The sequence below is a fragment of the Xyrauchen texanus genome, chromosome 17 (assembly GCF_025860055.1).
Source record: "Xyrauchen texanus isolate HMW12.3.18 chromosome 17, RBS_HiC_50CHRs, whole genome shotgun sequence".
NCBI lineage: Eukaryota > Metazoa > Chordata > Actinopteri > Cypriniformes > Catostomidae > Xyrauchen > Xyrauchen texanus.
In genome coordinates, this window is record NC_068292.1 from 21,515,221 (window position 1) to 21,538,109 (window position 22,889).

At 39.4% G+C, this 22,889-nt stretch overlaps 1 pseudogene; it reads right to left on the reverse strand.

Annotated features, from left to right (window-relative positions):
• The window catches only part of LOC127658347 (glutamate receptor ionotropic, kainate 5-like), an 87,209-nt pseudogene that overhangs the window by 28,362 nt on the left and 35,958 nt on the right, over positions 1–22,889 (reverse strand).

Genomic DNA, 22,889 nt, shown 5'->3' on the forward strand with positions numbered 1-22,889 from the left:
AGGTGTTTGGGGTTCCCAAGTGCAACCCCTAGTGTCACTACATCAACACAAAATCTCATTCCCTCCATCATTATCTATGATAATTATTAATCATTGCTAATAACCAAACCCGCTCCTGAAGGAAGCCCCAACACTAACGTCAACTGCCACTCAATACATTCTTCCTTGCTGAGCGCTATTACATTGCACACTATGTAGAGCATTCCAAATGCACTTATGAGGTTTTGTGGTGGTTGTGATGCTGCTTTAGAAGGCAACTGCCTATGTAGGCAGAATAGACAGTGTGGCAGCTCACTAGGTTTTTGAGCAGAGCTTATTTTTGCAGGAGACAAAAATCATGTTGAAAAAAGGCTTCTTAAGTGTTTAAGCAAATGTGTAGTCCTTCCTTCAATGTTTGTTTACTTTGACAGACAAGGACTAATAGACAAGATGTCACCACTGAAGAGGACAACCAGCTGAAGCTAACAGGAATTGTGTGGCATCAGTGTTACATAAATGAATGGCAATAAGGATTACTTGCATTTGAACACACAGAAGCCGACCAATGTTTCACTTTTGCCAAACATTTATGAACAACAACTGACTCCTCAAAGGGATTTGCATGCCATGCACGGAGCTGATTGTGCTAAAATGTATGCTGATTATTAACATATATAACTGTATAGCGTTTATAAATTTGGTAAGTTGTGCCTTTAAATGTAGACTTAGGTTATGAAAAAGTTGAGAAATATGCAGTATTGGCATATCAATAGAAAAGCATTTATCTGGCGTTTTTATAGATGTTGGTTCAGTAGGCTATAACACCACAGCATATAGTCTTGCTGGGTGGGTTGAATCTTTCTGATTTGTGGGGATATTAAAGTATAGGAAATAAAATATTTTTACATTTTTTTTTGCTGTAGTTACAATGCACTTTTTGTTTCCCGCAAGTTCAAGTGAATGCAAACCTAAAATAAATTGATCTAATTCTGTCATTATTCCATATTTATACAGTATGTCAACTGTCATCATTGTTCAGTGTTTTCTCCTGAATTTAATGCATATTTTGTTATTTTGATTAGATAATCATCAAGTGCTCTAAAGTAAAGTGAGAGCATGCCAAGAAAAATGCAACAATGTAAAATAGACACACATCACATGTGAAAACAGTCAGGTCATAACAGGCATGCAGAATTGCTTTCAATATGTTTAACAAGAAGCTTTGGCCCAGCAGCAAGTCCTCCTCTATCCATCTCTTGCTACCATTTTAAATGAGCATGATGAGTGGCAAGTTGCACCTACTCTGCTGCCATAGCAACCATAGTGCAGCCAACTGGGTCAGAGCTGAGCACTATGTAGCGATGCCCTCTCTAACACACATAAACATCCAAGTGAAGATTAACATGCACTGTAGGGTGGAGATTTATTCTCACATGAGGTGAACGTTATGCTGTCCAGTTACATGCAGTGTAATAGCCTAGTAGTATGTGTTATTGGCACAGCTACCTATTACACTATGGAGCAAAGAATTTGTATGTGCTTGCAGTAAGGAAGCACTGCATTGTCATTATCAGAGCATGTACTTGAGAACTTTTTGTAATTACATCTTGCTCATCAGCCTTAAATTCATATTCCAACAGTCTGACACTGATTCAGCATTGATCTCACACTTAAGGTGCTTTTCAGCAATTTTTTTATGGAATAGCTAGCAGACATTTCCTTTTTACCTGACAGATATCATTGAATTAGGTGTCCTTAACAGACCTGTCTCTATGATAGCACTAGACTGTAAAACGATGCTGTAAGATTGTTTGTCAATCAGAAAGCATTGAGGAGCTTTCTGCCTGTCAATCATTTTATACATTTAAAGAGCAGCCCATATATGGGAAGGAGAAAGCTGAGAGTGCCAGAGCAGAAACAGTTAAATGCCATTTTCAGATTCATAAGCAGTTGTTAGTTGACAGTAGTGCCCAACCGATATATCGGTATCGATATAACGCTCCGACTCCACTGTTTACAGAGCTGACTCTGAACTGAGTGTGGCTCTGCAGACATGGCGGAGTTAAGCAGTGTGGAGTTGAGCGGTGTCTTCTCTGTAAGTTGCTAACTAGTTTGTGAAATACATACTGGAAAGTTAATAAACAATGACCCCATCATTTTCACTTTTCAATATAACTAATATAACGTTAACCCTGTCCCTGACAACCATGTCACTCATGTCTGTTTTCTGTTAGCCAGCTATAGTTTGTCAGTGTATTAAGTAATGTAGCAGATTGAAAGGTAAACATCAGAGCATCTTTTTGCAGCTCAGCAGACAACGGTGCGGTGGTGGATTGTGGCTGTTGAGTGTTGATTTTATGCTATGTTGTTACCTAGTTGGTGAGACGCAGTGCTGGTCCATCTTTTACTATCCATAACAATGAGCTTATAGCTAACTAGCTAACCACGTAGGTACTTTCTTTGCTTATCACCTGAATGGAAGCTAATGTGTAAATATGTACAAACTGTTTTGTTCAGGATTCAACCGAACAATTCCAGTCATTGCATTTATAAAATGTAATATTTAAAAGTCTGGTTTTCCACCATTGAATGTTTGCCCTGAACTTGAATAGCAGAATACGATGTAACACGCTGTTTATCTCTTGACTCGGCAGGTGTACAGTAAATGCTTCTTCTTTTACAACCTGCCAATAATTGACTGCCAGTATTAAAATAGTCAGCATTTGACTGATACTAAAGAGTACTACTGATGTTTATTTAGCTATTTAATTTATTTTTATTCATTCTTTATTTTAATGGTCAGCATTTGACTGATACTAAACAGTACTGATGTTTATTTAGCTATTTATTTTATTTATATTTATTCTTTATTTAAATGGTCAGCAACTGACTGATACTGAACATACAGTACTGGTGTTTTTAAGCTATTTATTGTATTTTTATTTATTCTTTATTTTCTCAGTGTTCATTTATAGAATTTGTTGACAATGTATAATAATAATGTAAAATATTCTTTGATTAAAATAGTTGTTTAAGAAAGCAGCCTTCTGAGTAACTTTGCATAGTCATATCAGTGCAAAACTGGTGCCCAATCCACATAGAAATGTTTGTTTTCATTTCAGAAATTAACTATATTGGCCACCATATCGGTAATCAGTGAATTTTCCCCCTCTAAAATCGGTATCAGACTCAGAAATCCCATTGCTATCTGAAGGGGTGAATATTCAATTCCCTTTTACTCTTACAAGTTATCTCATCTTTTATCATCCTCATTTATTCTTATTATATTAATCAATATCTATTTTCCTTTTACAATAAGGTGCAAGTAACATGTATGTAATCTGAGGGGTGACTGAGGGTCTGACTCTTGATGCCAGGAATGCAATAACAATGATTATTCATTTAGCCTGGCTCCCGGAAAATAAGAAGTTATATTGTACTGCATTTATTGACAAATATATATATATATGTTATAATTATTACATAATTAATCACCCATTCTATAACCATTTGAAACTATTTTAATTAAATCATGAATAATTGAATGAGAGGAAGATTTTAGTTATGATCTTATTATTATCCATGTTTTTTTATGGTTCGTAAAAGCAACCATTGCATCCAACATAGTTACCTCATGTAATCATTGAATTGAAACATCAAATTTCTTTATGATTTTACTGTGACTTATTAGGCCTTGACTATGTGTGTGTTCTCTTTCTCCATGCTCTGTCCTAATTTCCCACAGATGGTGAGGAGGCTGCATTCCACCCAGATATAGGGAGAAGGCCTCCCATCCTTGAGGAGAAATAATCTACCAGTTGTAATGTTTAACTCATTCAGTGTTTGGATTGCTTATGGTGCCCTATAACATGTAACTTTGCCATAGTCAAAAACCTCAAGGATTTTAATTGCTCTCCTTGGTACCTACATGATGGAGAGAAAAAGGAGTAGTAATAACTGATAGCTAACCCATGACATCTGCACATAAGTTCTGTAAAACCAATGATGGGAACTTGATACATTTTATGGCTATCTATTTGTTGTATGAAGGTGGAAACAGACCATATTTGTAAAGTGCTAAAATGTTTGAAGTGACCTATCAGAATCTTAGAAAGTGTTGTACTGTGACTTCTGTAATTACATTTGCATATTGCTTCTGAATGTTTTTGAATGGGTACTTTTTTCTTTCTCTTTTTGCTTCTTCTCCTTCTGTCTTTCTGAAAATGCTAAATGGGACTGCTCTATTGAATGCAAACCTGACTTCAAGTTTTTATTCCTCAAAATTAATATTAAGGACCCAGCTGTTACCCCCTACAACACCCTTTTGCTGCTGTTGCTTTTGACAACACTGCCAACACTGAGATAATGTGCTGCTGCTCTTCTGCTCCCATCTTGGTTTATAGAAGTCTCAACGGTACAACAGTATCTTTTTAGGGTGGGGTTTTGGAAAGAGGGGTGTGTTTAATTCAGTGGCTTGGTCTGGCTTTCAGCACCTTTAAATGTTTGCAGAGAGAAGAAGCTTGAATGGGAAATTGGTGGTGAGGAAACATTGATTTATATATAAATATATATACATAAATATTGGCCACATCTGTGAAATGTTTTAAATGATCTGTTTTCTGTTTAAAGTAACACTTTCTCTGATGACTCCACTACTATCTAGTAATTTAAGTAATCTATGCAAAAAAAGCATGTGCTCTTCATGTGAAATAAATTTACATATTCAAGCATGAGGGAAAAACCAGAACAACTGATGGCTAGGGCAGAGATCTTGGACTCACATTCAGCCTTAGCACAGACCAGACTAGCCGATGGGTAGCTGAATGAGTGTAGGATGGCTCCAATGGCCTGGCTTAGGTCTTCGTTGCTAGGATACAGAGTAACAGATGCAAAGCGCAGGTAAGGAAGCCGTGGAGTCTCCTCTGGACCAATTTTAATATGTGGGATCTAAAAAAAGAGCACATTTTAGAGATGAAAGAGTAAAAGGATGATCAAAGAAGTGAGAGAGAGAAACATTTAGTGATATTGGTGTATTAACACAAAACCAAACATCAATAGAATATGCAAATGAAGCTCACCTCCTTTTCCCCACATATGTGACTGACTATGGAACCAGAGGCAGGGCTGGAGGCAGGGCCAATTACAGAGACCACACCCTTTGGCAGAATCTGGCACACTATGGCAGATAATAACAGAGCATTTCAGTCCTCTTTATCAAATTTCCTCTGTATTTCTCCTTAAAGTCTCTTAACCCTTTCTGTTCAGTGTGCAACAATGTGGTTGTGTGTGTGTGTGTGTGCATTTTAAAGTTTGACTCACTAGTATCTGTAGTCTCATACTGCGAGTCTTTCTGGAGTTCAAAGATGTCAACCTCCACACGAGCTGGGCCCTCCATTACACTGTTAATGCTTTCACGTGCTAATGCTAAAGCTAAACGCTCCCCACGGCCACAGACAGAACTGTCATCCAGAATAGCAGCTAATGAGAGAAAGAGAGAAAGAAAAGAAAGACAGAGGGAGACAGACAGAGACAGAGCAATAAAAAAAATCATCACAAGCATAGATAAAAGTGTTATAAAGGAACTGACTTTTAAATGCTTATACATGAGGTATCCAATAAAATTAATCATTCAAAAGAACTCTCTATGTCCAATAATAAATAATAATAATAATAATATATATATATATATATATATATATATATATATATATATATATATATATATATATATATATATATATATTAAACCTTAAAATATGTAGTTTTTTATTTAATTTTATTACAAATTACTCAATTTGTTTGATTTTGGAATTGAAATGTGTAAATCTTAAACATATTTTTGAGTGTATTTATGAAAATAAAATGTGCTTTAACTATAATTCTATAAACGGGGCTTAAATTTTTTTATGTAACAAAGTAACAAAACAGTAATAATAATGTAATAAATATAGATGTAAGCAGCAATCAATGGGCCCAAGCACCGTGGGCCCATTTCCTCCTGGTGGAAATTAAAACAAAAAAAAATTAAAACAATGCATAAACAAATTTGAAGTGTAAATGTAAACTGATTTTTTCAAAGACCGTTTTAAGGGCCTCACTTCCTGCTGAATTCGTGTGGCTGGTTCACTCCTGTTTCAGTGGGCCACCCGGGGAAATGTAAATAAATACAGGACGGTCACCAGCGGAGCATTTACACGTCATGTACCCACAACCAGTAGGCCGTTAACCTGGTATTCTGGAAAACCGCTGGAGTCTGTTGTGTTTTGTCTCAGTATAAAACGACATTATTGTCCGGATAAAAGGGGAAAGAGAGGAGAGGAGAGGTGACCACTTCGCCTGTGCAGGTGAGTGAGAGGAGTTTATGTAGCTTGTAAGCTAAGTGTATTTTCTTTCACCCTGCAGCAAAGTTGACTATCTGCGGTCTTCAGGATAATAATTAGTGGCTACTGCACACACATCACTGTGAACAGCTAACCGGTTGTTGTTTGGGTACGTTAGGATGTGTAACTGTCATTTCCATTTCAAGAAACTGATACTTGTGCTCTGTCATATGTCTATGCTGCACTATTAAGAACTCAAACTGGCAGTAGACAGAAGCCAGAAGCTTTATGGTGTTTGCAATGATCAGATCAATGATCAGTGTTTAATGCATTGCCATGGCAACAGTAGTTAAGATATCGAAAATTCCTTCATCATTTAAAATCTGTACTGTCTTGACATTATTCATAAAAATTTGAAGCAGTTCAGATAAAAATAAGAGTGCTATCCAAAGTCAGTAAAAAGTTCCACACTTCCTGCTGCCAGTTGGTGGCACTATGATTGTGCCCCACAATAGTCCTATCCATGTGATCAGCCTCCAATACTAAACATAAATCTCAATTTTGATCTAAACCACACAATGAATGCTGAAGATATGAGCACTTCCTCTTTTATATTTTTCAGCATTAATTTATTGCCTCGCCATGGCAACTCCGTTTGAAATATCAAAAATCTGTTTGCAATTTAGCATCTTCAATGTCTTGGCATGAATACTCCCAAGGAGTAGTATTTCAAATTCCAGAGCATGCATTTTTCAAATAATGCAACATGGAAGACTTCCTGTTGGGCAGAGCCATAACTATGAGGGTGAAAGTTGTTCAGCTTGTTGAGATCTATATGTGTAGAAAGTTTGGAGACTGTAGGCGAAAAGGCATGTAATATAGAGCCTCCCAAAAATCACATTTTCAAGGGTCCGGCAGAGAGCCCCCCCCCCCCCATGTGAACTTTTGCCAAGCTCTAATGGCCGAAGATTCTGATGTGTATGCAAATTTTCAGGAGTTTTTGAGCATGTGAAGGGAAACCCAAAGACCCCTGAAACCTTGAAAAGAAGAATTTTAACATTACTCCTTAGAAAAACAATAAGGCCTCCGCACTTACAGTGCTTGGGCCCTACTAAGCAAGGCTAAGCAGAACATTTAAAGAACGATAGAAGGTCTGTCCACCATATATTGCAAATACGGCTGTCGATTTAACATGTTAATTCAGAGTTATTATTTCTCTAAAAAAAAAAAAAACATGTTACAAAAATAATGCAATCACGCCACGTTAATAAGGAATTTTCCTACCAATGGAGTAATTTAAGCTTGAAATGCAACCTCCATGTTTTTGTGAGTCTCAGACAGCAGGGGGCAGTCAGTGCAATTCCAGCTGTACAGGCAATGTGCAGCTATAGTCAACAAACAAACAGCTCATCCAAGACACCTGGACGGAGCAGAGTGTAGGGGTCTCAAGATGTGTTTCTTTTAAGTTTCAAACTACCTTTAACTGAGGTTAATGAGGTTAATGTTCATATGTGCGTAACTTACCCATCCGAACGGATGACAGAACCGGAGTCTGGCTCAGGGAAGAAGGCGGCATTGTAACCACGGTAACTAACAGGAAGCGGAAGTAAATCGACAGCAGGAGCGCTGGCAGTTCCGGCATCTTCTACCGCTCCTCATGGAGATGCCTTCTGTTGCCTGTAGCACCCCCTAGATGAACAGAACAGAGAATTCAGTAGTTTATTATACAACAGTTAGTTCCAGGTCATATAACTGATTGGTCAAGCAGCGTTCCAAGTGTGTATAACAGCACTGGGATGCATCACTGTTTGGATTTGATTTAAACTATTTTTGTTAACGCAGCAAAAACTATACTTGGCCATGTTGTGTCTGAAATGTAATGTGAAAGTTACTCAGTATTAACTTATTGTTTATAGAACTGCTGCATAAACGCAATATCATACTCGATAATATCACATATTGCACTGTTGTACTGAATATCAGCTTAGTTTTGATTTTCCTGTGAAACAACAGCACTCTTGCTCATGTGACATTGCTTAATTATAAATGAGCACATACAGATATCTCTCACACCCACACCTCTCTCAATGGTTAAAAAAAGTTGAACAATGCAGATACTCCCTCATGCACAGGTTGGTGTTATAATGGACTAAATAGTAACATCATTATGAATTATAGATGACAGTTTGCTGATGCAGGTCAAGGCCGTTTCACATTCGTTCAACAGAAGCACAGGGAAATCACATTAACATACAAACATCTGATGTCTCTGATGCGCTCTCACTCTTTCTAATACACACAACACAATACAATCTATGTGAATACAATCTACAAGAATTATTGGACCCCAGGGAGGAAATAATTGGATGGATATACTTCCATTTTCTTTGTTCATTTCTCCTCCCCCTCTTGCTTTTGCTCAGTCAATTTGAATGTGTCAGCACATCATGGATAAGTGAGAGAGGAAACTAGAGGAAGTTGTATTTTTGTGGATATGTGTGTAGCATTAGGGATGCCAATATTGTCCTGCCATAATTATACAAACCATTATACAGCCATTCTCAAATACTAATTGCACAGTGTTGCAATTATAAATCTTAATGAATAAAAGTTCATGCCAACTGTTTTGCACATGTGAACGTGTGAATAAATGGATACTTGGCAGTTTGCAAGCAAACTGTAAAATCTTAATTATTAAGGTAGAGGTGGTGCAGAAAGAGTGAGAGGGAGAGTACAAGAGAAAGAGACGGATATTAATGTGAGAGACAGAAATAAAAAGTAGGATAACAAAAGGAGAACATAAAACGAGAGAAAGAAGGATAGAAGAAATAAGCAAAATGAGAAAGAGTGAGATGCTGAGAGAGAATATGCTTGAAGTGGGGCCCCTTAGGGAAAGGGAGGAGCAGACAGCAGGCGCTTCATTTGTTTCTCTTTGTCTTTGTAAGTAAGAAGTGAATCTGACAGTTATAATAATAGCATAGTGATTCATTCTCCTTAATTGATTTGGATTTTGAAATGAGAATGTTGGATGCAAGCATTGCCAGTACCAGTTGATACACACATATTAAGATGACACCAAGCTTCTCTGAAGCACTAAGGAAACCTTTCCCTTCTTTTCTTTTTCTTTTCCACTTTCATGCATGTAACCAGTATGGAAAGATTCCAGAGCGGAGGCAGGAGAATAGGCACCCATCATGTGTTCCTCCTGGCACTCCACAGGCTGAAACCACAAGAGCTTAAAGTGAGAGTTCACCCAAAATGTTTTATTCTGTGATCATTTAGGGACAGTGTTGGGTGTAATTGGATTACATATTTCAAGTAAGTAGTGACTGTGATAGCAATTATTTTAAAAAATGTGTAACAAATTACTTTTTAAACTCATGTTTAAAAATTTTTTTTTAAGCTCTGTGCGGTAAGACTCGCGGTGGTGGCTTGTGTGTTTACATCAACACAGAATGGTGCAATAACTCTATGCATGCTAGTCTCTAGTTACTGCTCATCGCTGGTGGAGTTTGTGACAGTTAGATGCAGACCTTTTTATTTACCAAGGGAATTCACCACTGTCATTATAACCAGTTTACATTCCCCCAGCGCTAACGCTAAGGAAGCGCTCTGTGAACTGTATGGGGCTTTGAGCGAACTGCAGAACGCTCACCCTGACGGACTGTTTATTGTCGCCAGAGATTTCAACCATGCGAATCTCAAGACAGTGCTCCCTAAATTCCATCAGTATATGGACTTTGCAACGAGAGATGCGAACACGCTTGATCTTGTTTACACAAACGTCCCAGGCGCGTACCGGGCGCAGGCTGCCCCCACCTTGGCTACTCAGACCACATCTCTGTTATGCTAATTCCAGCATACAGACCGCTCATCAGACGCACAAAACGCTCCAGAAGCAGGTGAAGACCTGGCCAGCAGGAGCCATCTCTGCTCTTCAGTGAGTGTACTGACTGGCACATGTTCAGGTAGGCTGCAACATATGGCGACTCTACTTACTTGGAGGAATACACAGCATCAGTGACCAGCTACATCAGTAAGTGCACTGATGATGTCACCTTCTCCAAGACCATCACCACACGCTCCAACCAGAAGCCGTGGATGACTTCGGTGTGTCCTTTGAGGTGTGTGCGCTGCTGAGGACCCGAGACTCCACCTTCAGAGCAGTCGACAAGGCTGCCCGAAGAACAGCGAGGGCCAAATTGTCCTGGGCCATCAGTGAGGCAAAGCGCCACTTCCAGGACAGTGGCGACACGCGGCGCATGTAGCAGGGCATCCAGGCCATCACCAACTACAGGACAACATCAGTTGCCTGTGACAAAGATGCCTCCCTTCCAGATGCGCTGAATGACTTCTATGCTAGGTTTGAAGCACAGAATGAGTGCTAAGAGTATGATGTGCAGACCAGCTGGCAGATGTTCTTACCGACATCTTCAACATCTCTCTGAGCTGCACCGTCGTTCCAACGTGCTTCAAGGCCACCACCATCGTCCCCATGCCAAGGAAGTCTTCAGTGTCCTGCCTCAACGACTACCGTCCCGTCGCACTCACACCCATCATCATGAAGGGCTTTGAAAGGCTCATCATGAGGCACATTAAGACCCAGCTGCCCCCCTCACTAGACCCACTGCAGTCCGCGTATCATCCAAACCATTCAACAGACGACGCCATCTCCACAACCCTCCATCTGGCCCTCACCCACCTAGATAAAAAGGACTCATATGTTCGAATGCCATTCATAGACTTCAGCTCAGCATTCAACACAATAATTCCTCAGCACCTGATTGGAAAGCTGAACCTGCTGGGCCTGGACTTCCTGACTGGGAGACCTCAGTCAGTCCGGATCGGGAACAGCATCTCCACCACCACCACACTGAGTACTGGGGCCCCCCAGGGCTGCGTGCTCAGTCCACTGCTGTTCACTCTGCTGACTCACGACTGTGCAGCAATGCACAGCTCGAACCACATCATTAAGTTTGCCGATGATACGACCGTGGTGAGTCTCATCAGCAAGAACGACGAGTCAGTATACAGAGAGGAGGTGTAGTGGCTAACGGACTGGTGTAGAGCCAACAACCTGTCCCTGAATGTGGACAAAACAAAAGAGATGGTTGTTGACTTTAGTAGAGCACAGAGTGACCGCTCTCCTCTGAACATCGATGGCTCTTCTGTGGAGATCGACAAGAGCACCAAATTCCTCGGTGTTCACCTGACGGAGAACCTCACCTGGTCCCTCAACACCAGCTCTATTACCAAGAAAGCCCAGCAGCATCTCTACTTTCTATGAAGTCTGAGGAAAGCACATCTCCCACCCCCCATCCTCGCTACATTCTATAGAGGGACTATTGAGAGCATCCTGAGCAGCTGCATCACTGCCTGGTTTGGGACTTGCACCATTTCAGACCGCAAAGCCCTGCAGAGGATAGTGAGGACAGCTGAGTAGATCATCGGGGTCTCTCTTCCCTCTATAAAAGACATTTACAAAAAACACTGCATCTGCAAAGCAACAAGGTATGGCAAGAGGTTCCGAAGCATTCGGGCCCTCACGGCCAGCTTGTGTAACAGCTTCTTCCCCCAAGCCATCAGACTCCTGAATACTCAGAGACTGGACTGACACACACACACACACACACACACACACACACACACACACACACACACACACACACACACACACACACACACACACACACACACACACACACACACACACACATGTCCTGAGTTGCACTTTAATTGTTGTCACTTTACACCTGGCTGTTACCTCAATAACTGCTATGTGCACAGAACACTCATCTCATAGTATGTTATGTTTAAATTTGGCATTTTTAGAAACTGTCATCTTTTTGCACTACTGTGTACTGGTCGACGCTGCACTGTCTCTCACTCTGCCTATTGTCCTGTAAATTTTAGTAATTTATTGTACTGTCCTGTACTTTTTGCACACGATTGCACGTGCACTTTATGTAGGTTTGTTATTTAGTCTGTGTAGTCTCATGTGGTTCTGTGTTTGTCCTATGTTGTTTTATGTAACACCATGGTCCTGGAGGAACGTTGTCTCATTTCACTGTGTACTGTACTAACTGTATATGGTTGAACAACAATAAAAACCACTTGACTTGACTCATGTAATCAGATTACAGTTACTAAATTTAAAGAAATTAGAGCTGTCAACTGATTAATTAGTTTAATTGAATTAATTGCATACACTGTACTGTATAGTTATTTGAGAAACTGAGAAAGATTCATCTTGTGCAGTCTACTTTCGGTAAGTGTGGTTTGTTCTACGTATAGTAAAGCTATGTGTTGCCTATACAGCTGGAGTTTGTCTTACTGCCCCCTACAGAAAACAGGTGGTAGGCTACTTGCTCTGAAGGTAGCAATATTCCATAAGGTCTGGGACATGATTATTTGCGGTAATATTGAATGCCTTATTTTTTACATAATTAATTGCACTGTTGTTCCAAACCAGTATGACTTTTTTTTTGTTAGGCAGAATGTTAAGAACTTAAAGCCTCAGTTGTCACCATTCACTTTCATTGTATGAAAAAAGGAAGCATTCAAATGGAGTCCGAGGTTGTCAGGTTTTTTTCTGCCTAATATCGTGTTCCACGGAACACAAAAGGTCATCGTGACTGAGACTTAAGAATTAAATTTTCATTTTGAGTGAACTATCCTTTAAATAAAACCATCAAAATCTCTCTCCATCAAAGGTCTTAACTCAACAGCAAACACACACACACAAAATTGGAGTGCTGAGTCTTCTCTCTACACGCAAACCAGTCAGAAACGCCATGTCTCTCCCTAATTCTCTCCATGTCTTCTTCTGTCAGTTGAGTAAGTCTACTTTAGCTCTACTCTGACAGTCTTTCAGTGCCACTGTTCTTTGAGCCTCTTACTCTGTCCTTATCCCACCCTGCAACATACACACAAATGCACCTGTTCACTCTTACAAAGAGAAAATCCACAAGCTTGACAGTCTATCCTTCTTTTTTCTAGCTCCTTCTTATCCTACATGTCTCTTTGCATGTCTACCAAACGCTTTCACTCTGTAATACACACACACATTTCAAAGCTGCATGAAAGGGGCCGTTTCCACTAGCTGTCCTTTCTGAAATCATGGGTCATTGATGCTATTCACACATATAACCCTCATATATGCATGCCAGACCGTGTGTGTTTTGACAGATCTGCTCTCTGTGCCTGCCCTGTGGTGCAACACAAACATCAGTGTCAAATCTAGATTCGTCACACACACACAGATGGTGTATGGATGAACGGATGGATGAATGATAAGCACAGGCCTTGGTCTGTGTTCACAGGATGCTGAACTTACCTCACAGCAGAATGCAATTCATTATCTGCCCACTCACACATAAACATCATGCAATTAAGACTCCAGAGATGCCGTCATCCAACAGTCATGATTGTGCCAATAACAGACCAAGACATTTTGGCAGGATTTAAAAGACAAATGCAGGAGTGGTCAATTGTTGCTGAATATTTGATGACGTTTTAACACTTTTGGACTGGTACATTGTAAATATATGATAAGATATGAAGATGAAAGGCTTATACTAGTGTGAAATCTTGTTCTTTGTATCAGATGAATGATTTAACTTATCCTGCTGTGCCAACAGATTTAAAGGAGAGCATTCCAGCTGTATGGCTTTTTCAGCATTCCCTTTAGCAAAGCAAACAAACATGATTCCTCATGCATGATGCCTGTGGAGGCTCTCTAGAGCTATGCTTCTTTGAAATGTGTGAGTGCAAACAGCAAGATGCAAACAGCAGTATACACATGTAAAGAACATCACAAATGTATAAATGTGACAGTAGCCAGCTGGTATGTGATAGCTGTGCATTGTGTAAACCTCACTCTCCTGGCCTTCATAGATGCACTAGTGGCCGAGGCTAGAGGCCATGGCTTTATAGCCTCCTTGTTAATGTGTTCGATTTCCATATCAGGGATCACCAGTTCGAATCCCGCTTGGAGTGGGTCGAGTAGAGCTGGTGGCATAAACATAAACATAACCACCACTAAGACTGCTGATCTGCACACAAAATGCAGTGAGACAATCTGCTGAAGAATATGCACACATGCTGAAGAAACTTCCAAAGAGTACATAATCAGTATGTAAGAAAACAGTAAATAAATAAATAAAGTAATACAAATTAAGCAATTTCACACTAGCAAGAGTCTTGTTTTAGGCTACTAAAAGCCAAAATATAATCTACACAATACATCTATGCAGATGCCTCTAGCATTTGATTCCGTGCATTGAAGTCAATATATTTATAGCAACTTATTTGAATAAAAGCACACCCAGTTTAATGACGTAGACTTTTAAAGGTTACTCTGTCACCCCCTTGAGTACTGGAGTTTGTTTCTGCCACAGTAAAACAAGAACGTATGTTAAGAATGTTCAACTGGACCATGTGTGGCAATGCTCCATATCTCCATATGCATACTTGTATAAAGTACTGGCCTAAATATGAGCACACTGTTGTCGAGTCAGCTTAGAGGGCTGATACTAACTGCTGCTGAATGTTTCTTTTCTAAGTAAAAATATACTGTGGAAAAATCTGAGCAGAATATATCCAATATGTAAGATCAGTAACTGTCACAGTGTTGCAATGGATTACACTCACTTGCAATATTCATTGTTATTAACTTTTTATTGACCATTAGTCCTCACAGAAAATGTCATTTATTGCTTGCTCAAGATGAAGTTAAGTCATAGATCAACCAATGGTTTTAGATACTTTGCGACAAATTATTTCTCTCCTGCTCTTTCTATCATTCACGCACTCAAGCACGTATTGACACAAATATTAAATGATTCAGATGACATTTGCTCTATCCATCCCTTTCTCTTATAACCAGATTATGCTGCCGTGGCAACAGGATGAGATGGGAAGGGAGAGAGAAACAGGAAGACAGAATGCATCTGATATTGGAGCAAGTTAATGTAGGTTTTTCATCTTTTCTCTGTCTCCTTTAAAGTTCATCAGTATGGAAATGGCACACAGTGAATTTAGATTTATTTCTTTTTTTCTTGGCATAAAACTGAATATAATTATAGGTTCTTCACCATAGGGATAATTGTTTGTGTTGTTGCTACTTTTTATTCTATGCAACTCCACTGAAAGTCCCCTCAACAGACAACAGAGTATTAAAATATTAATCAACACAATTATCTTATAATCTCTACTAAATAGAGTGCAATCAGGGATGAAAAAAAATCCACACTTTTTGCTACACCTGCCAATGGTGAGTAAATAGTGTAACTGTGCTTCTTTTTCAGGCATCTTGTTTCTGGAAAAGTTGTTTCTATTAATTTCTTAAACAGGGTTTTCATAAAATGTGTTAATAATAAAACAATTAAAATTAGTGTGTCAATAGGAAATATAAATGTTAGACTTGCAAACATTACTTTTGCAAATAGAAAAGAATAGAATAGAAGAACAGGTACAGTGCAACAGATGTCATGGCCCCCACAAAGCCCCTCACTGAACATAGAGTCAGTCTGAGATTACATGAAGTGACAGAAGCAATTGAGATAGCCTAAAGATAGAAGAAATGTGGTGAATTCTCCAAGAAACTTGGAACATCCTATCTGCCAACAACCAAGAAAAACTGTGTCCAGGTGTACCTAGGAGAATTGGTGCTGATTTAATGGCAAAGGTGGTCACACCGAATATTGATTTAGCTCTTTTTCTGTTTACTGGACTTTGTATGACATTAAGTGATAAATGAAAACTATTTATGTCATTATTTTTGAAGATGTCCTCACTTTGCAACATTTTTCACAAGTGCCTAAAACTTTTGCACAATACTGTATATAGAAAGCTATCAGTAGTCTTTGAGTTGTTTGAGAGCAAAGTGTAGGCAGACTCGATTACGTCATTAACAATATGTCATTAGACTGGGCTCGCTGATTGGTGGTTCATTCTCTTCAGGATTCCCAGGCAGTTGTTCACCAGGAATTCCACTATAAAACATAATATATTTATGTTTATATATTTTTTATTTAGACTTTGCCCAGCAGTTCTCTGTGAATATATACTTTATATATATATACAGCATATGTGTGTGTGTGTGTTTAATAGTGGAATTTTCACTCACGGTAGGTCTGTCTTTATAAGATTTATGTTATTGTTAAAAATCGATTCCCCTAGGAAAAAAATATTTCAGAAATGTTTTACTTCAGGAATTCATCTTTTGCACTCAAAATTTACCAATTATAAATATGTATTACCAGTCATTAAACTGTATTATTATTATTATTTTGTATTATTTTTTATAATATTTTCTTATGATTGGATGATTTATTATCATTTATTATTTAGAATATTGGTTTACTCATACATATTTGTGTCAAATAGCATAGGTAATAGGTAATTGGGACACTCGTGTCATACATTAATGTCCCTAATTAACAGCTTTATTGAAAACCGTGCCTTATTATATTATACCTTATTTTATAGACACATCGCATGTTCTCAGCTGACAGCTTCATTGAATTCTACCTGCTCAACACCAGTTTCATGTACAACCGTAAAGAGAAGACTCAGGGGTGCAGGCCTTATGGGAAGCATTGCAAAGAAAAAAGCAACTTTTGGAAGAAAAAAAAGAAAAGAAAAATGTTAGAGTGGGTAAAGAACACAGACATTCAGAAACATTTAATTGGAAAAGAGTGTTATGGTTCTTAACCCTATTGAGTTTTAGTGGGATCAGCTAGACTGTAAGGTGCATGAGAAGTGCCTGAAAAGACTGCCACATCTATGGCAAGTGCTACAGGAAGTGTGGGAAGAAATCTCACCTAAGTATCTGGAAAAACTGACAGCTAGAATGGCAAGGATCTGCAAAGCAGTCATTGCTGCACGTTGAGGATTTTTTAATGAGAACTCTTTGATGTAGTTTAAGAAATTCAAATTATAATAGTAATTTTTCACATTATTAATGTCCTGACTATACATTGTGATCAGTTGAATGTCACTTTGGTGAATAAAAGTACCAATCTCTTTCCATAAGAGCAAAATCTGTACATTATTCAAAATAAATCAATTATTCTGTGCATCCAGGCTACAAGCTGAGGGCACAGCAAAACCCAAAAACAAACTCAAATCAAAACTCCAAACCCAGCTCTGCTACTCGCTGTCAAAGCACAGAGCTGCTGCGCATGTGCAGTTCACCCCTGGTATTAACTACGATAATACGGGGTTATCGACTGCAATTTGCTCATTTCAACAGTGTATTAATGTCAACAGGAGGGGGAATCAGCTCAGATTTTAGAGGAAGAAATAGCCTGAGGAGGTGGCTCTGAGAGTGGATCTCAGAGTGTCCGCATATTTAGAAGATCTGCTCCTCTGTGCACCATCACGGCAACAGGCAGAGACAGACACAAACATGTTGGTGTCTCATACGGAAAACTTGGGTTTCAAGATAAACTACACAAAGAGCTGTCTGGTGCCATCTCAGGAAATAAATTATCTGGGTCTGAACTCCGATCTATATCGAGTGTTTCGTTCAGAACAACGGATCAGATCATTTTGCAGTTCTCTATCTGCACAACTCTACGTTGTGTCGATGAAGTGGCACTAGGGGTCATTCTTGGGAGCCCGAGACACCTCTGATCTTTGATAAAAGGCCAATGGGAATTGGCAGGTGGTATTTGCATGCCTCTCCCCTGGATATATGGGTTTAAAGGAGCTGGCGAGTGAACCGCTCATTCAGATTTTCTCTTCGGAGCCGAGCGGTCAATGTTCACTGAGCTGAATTCCCATGGCTTCCTATTCATCTCTGCTAGATCTCTGACGGCGCATTACAGCGGCTTTCTCCCCTCTCTGCAGAGACTGCCCCTGGGCGCTTCAGTCATTACGATCACTGCCTCTCGTGTCTGGGAGTTGCTCACACGGAGACAGCTTTTGTGGATGCATCATGTCCTCGCTGCAAGGACATGACCATGGCAACGTTGCGGTCGCGGCTCGCTTTCGTAAGGAAGCAAGCCACCCCAGTGGTTCCCTGCCTCGATCCTTCTACCTACGGGTATGAGGCCAGCGCGGCTAGCACTGGGGGTGATTTGGGGACCTCAATGGGACCACCTCTGCTGGGTAAAACCCACTGGCCTACCATTCCCTGGCATGCTCGTTTGCCACGGTTAGGCATCTAGATGAGTGTGCTGGCTCTTATGATGTAAAGGCAGGTGACAGCAGCTTAGATCGAGAAGGCAGGTCTTCCTGGTCACTGCTGTGACTTTTCTGTCATTAGACAGACATGGTGTTAAAAAATTGCTTCCATGGTTTCATGCATGAGGCATTTACCCATAGTGAGATACCTCAGTCCTGTTATCAGAGAACCGGGGTTACATACGTAACCTTACCTTTTCTTTAGTAAACAGTTTGCACAGTATTTCATTGATTTGAATCGCTCATCTCACTTACATCAGCCAGAGTCAGAGTAAACTTCTTACAATACAATTTAAAGGTGCACTCAGTAACTTTTTGATTGTGTCTTCTTGGACTAACAGTGACACCTAGTGGTGTGGATGCAGCATCATTCAAAATCAAAAGTTTTCAGTTACAGATGCCACTGTAGAAATTCACTACTCACAATCAGCCATGATTAAGTATCCAAGAGTGAAAGTTTACACATGTCTACCAATGCTGCATGTGCTGCTGCCAATCATTGCTGTAAATGATTATGTCATCTAAGTAGGCAGCAGCGTAAGCTGAATGCAGCCTGAGGATTTGGTCCATGAGACGCTGAAATGTAGCCAGGGCTCCAAACAAACCGAACTGATGAGTTACAAATTGGTGTAATCCAAATGGTGTGGATAAAGCCGTTTTTTTCACAGGAAATTGGTGTCAAGGGGATCTGCCAATAACCCTTTGTCAAATCCAGTGTCGAATAAAATCGAGCAGTGCCCAACCAATCGAGCATCTCATTAACGCAAGACATTGTGTGTGCGTCAAATTTAGACACTGCATTGACTTTTCCATATTCCACACAGACCCGTCGCTCTTAGGAACTAGAACAACCGGGCTGGACCAATCGCTGTGGGATTCCTCCATTACCCCCATATCGAGCATTGAATCCAATTCATCCCAGACAATTTTCTATTTGTGCTCAGGCAATCAGTAGGAATGGCTACATACCACCACCCCCGGCTCAGTCTCGATTTGGTGCTGGATGAGGTTCGCATGACCCGGTAGAGGGGAAACATGTCTGCAAACTCCTCTTGCAACTTGGCAAAATCTGCGAGTTGATACAGTGAGAGGTGGTCTCCGTAAGTGACCGGGGTGATATTATTTTGTTTTGTATTCACCTATGGCCCGATCTCTCTGGATCTGCCGTAACCAACGTCACAGGGACTACCTCACTGCACAATTTCAGGAGGTTGAGGTGAAATATTTGACATGCGCCAATGGACGCTTGACCCCGCCCCTGCTGCCACACTGTAGTTTAGTACAATTTAGTGGTACTTGGACTTTACTTGAGTATTACCATGGCATTTTCTATTACTTTATACTTCCACTCAACTACATTTCAGAGGGAAATATTGTACCTTTTCCACTGCATTTATTTTTTTAACAGCTATAGTTACTAGGTCATTTTCAGAACAATATTTTTTACATTTAAAAAATACCCATCTTAAAAATGGTCAGCTTAAATCAAATTTTCTTTCCTCTATCACCTACAGATGGCTGAAAAGTGACAGCACACAGGCAGTAAGGTGTGGGACAACTTCTCCAAAGATGGTGACGTAGTTGTCTACAAAACATGCAAAGCAAAGATAAGCCAGGGATCTAGCAGGTCAAGTCAAAAGAATACCACAAATTTGTGGTCACTTTCAGGTGAGACCAGCATAAAAATGAACTACATTGGCCACCATATCGGTAATCTGTGAATTTTCCCCCTCTAAAATTGGTATCGGTCTAAAAAATCCCATATCGGTTGGGCTCTATTCAACACCAAACCCATCACCTTGTCAGCTCAAACATTTAAAGCAACTGTTTAAGAAGCTGTTTTAGACACAAATCAGTCTGCAGGGTTACTGCTAATTTCCAGTGAGTATTCCTGGAGGTTCACGGGCCAAACGCAAGACACCTGTTAGCAAGCACAATAGAATCCCATTAAAGCCTGCTGAAATCCAGTTATTGAGCTCACTGAGGTCTAATTAAGCTCAGCTAAACCAACAGAATCCCACGTAGAATTTGAGATAGCTTATTAAAGCCCAGATAAAGTTCCATGGATTTGGCTCTTGAGATTTTTACAGCTAAAATGTTTATCAGGCCACCAGTGATGTTTCATTATGGTAATGGGCCATATGCTAAGAGGAAAACCCAAATAAGCGAAAAGACTTGGTATTTATGGAAGCACAAACATTTAATACGAGATTAGCATGGCCTCGTTTCATAGCTCAGTGAGTCAGGACTTAGGGTATGAAGACATGCATAATGCGTGTGTCTGTGTATGTGTGGGTGTGTTTCCTCCAAAAAAACTTTCCACCATTCATAACATATCAGAGGTTGATTGTAAACACTTTTAAAATTGTCAGTTAGATAGTAATAACATTCCAGTTAAAGGAATAGTTCACAAACAAGTGAAAACTCTGTTATCATATACTCACCCTCATGTTGTACCAAATGCATATATCTTTCACAAAAGGAGAAATTTTAAAGAATATGCTGGTTGTGTTTTTCCATGCCATTACAAATAAGAGCTTTCAAGCTTAAAAAAATTAGGCCAAAGTACCATAAAAGTATAATTGAAATAGTTCATACTGTTTAACTTGTGCATTATATAAATAAACCTTCTGAAGCCACATGTACTGTATGTTTGAGAAACAGACTGATATGTCCATTATGATTCACTGAAAAATTCTATATCAGACCCGGCTCTCAATAAAGTATTCACAAGAGAAGTAACGATGTCCAATTTGAATCACTGTTTTGAGTTGGATCTTTTCAATGAATCAGTTGATGCAATTCACAAAATTGAATGCTTCGTTCATGAAACTGACTGATCTTGTTCTGTAGTTCAAATCCAATTGACTCAATTATTCCGTTGCAGCGGTTAACAGCTTGACCACTTGAATTAGATTAGCATTGAATAACAAAAAAAATTTCAGCCTCTTCTTCATAAAAAGCTATTTCATGAATTTAGAGGACTTGGAATATAGGGAATTAGGTCAAACTGGACATTTTTGGCTTTTGCATACTTTTCTGAAGTTTGAAAGCCTCAGACCCCATTCATTATAGCTGCATGGAAAACAAAAACTGAAATGTATCCTTTTGTGTTCCATGTAAAAAAAGAGAGGTTTGACCACATGAGGTTGAGTAAATAATGACAGAATTTTATGGTTAGGGTTAGAAACGCCTCTGTAGTTTTTTTCCCCCTTTAAACGTTTGTGTCTGATAACTTTTTCAGACTCAAAACAACAGCCCATAACTTAAAAAAAAACCTGGATACAAATCTATGAAGACAGGAACAGATTCAAAACCATTTTAATCAAGCACACACACAACAGACACACATTGTGGCATACAGGTGATTTATCTTGCACCCCTCTCCACCCATTCATTGCGTTCAATCACATGGCCTTACAGCCAAGTATACAATCAATACTCGCCACCTGACAGCGTATACGCACACAATGCACGGACAAAGGATTAAGTACAGCAAGAGAAAATGAGAGCTTGCAAAGATTCAGGAGAGATGGAAATGTACAGCAGGTAGACAAAATGGGTGCTGTGCCTCTGGTTAACAAAGTAATTAAGTGACAGGCTGCAATAAGAGAGAGTAAGTCATGTCCCACTGAGAAAATGCGAATCAAAGAGGATAGAGATGAACATGTGATAGAAAGAGTGAAGAGGGAGTTAGTGTGGAGAGATAGAAAGAGCAGGAGGGTGGAAGAGTGGGTGGAGATGGAGGATACTATATATAACTGCCAGGTTATGGAATAAAAGTGAGAGATCACACTGCTGTTTGATTACTTAACTCATAAAGCCATGGTAACCAACTAAACAGCACATCAAAAACACATTTAAATGCGTACACGCATACGCACTATGTTCGCTGAAGTGGTAAAGCTGAAGTGTCATTTTTTTGTTAAATTACCTTCTCCTATCCCAGTTTGATATGCAGAGATACCTGCTTATAATACCCTAAACACATAAACTACGCCAACAATGACACTGAGAAACATGTCTTCAAAGTTTTTGATATTCTAGCTGTGCCTAGCAAAATGTGGATTGTGAAATTTTCAAACTTGGTTTTATCTGAATCTGATCATATAGGCTGCACCTGTCTAACACAAATCATAGTTTGAAGGCCTTTTCACACTGGAAAACACACCGAAAAAAAAAAAAATAAATCAAATTACTTTGTCGGTATGCAAGTTTTCACTCCTGGTATGAAAGGCTCCATAGGAATTTATTGTATGAATCAATTTTGACAAAATGTTATGCCATTGTACAGAAAAGTGTAAAAACTTTGGCTTTGAGGTACTATGAAAACAATGGTATGAGTTTGAGGTGGGACTATCTGTTTTATCCGACCAATGGAAGATAGGGCTGTGTTTT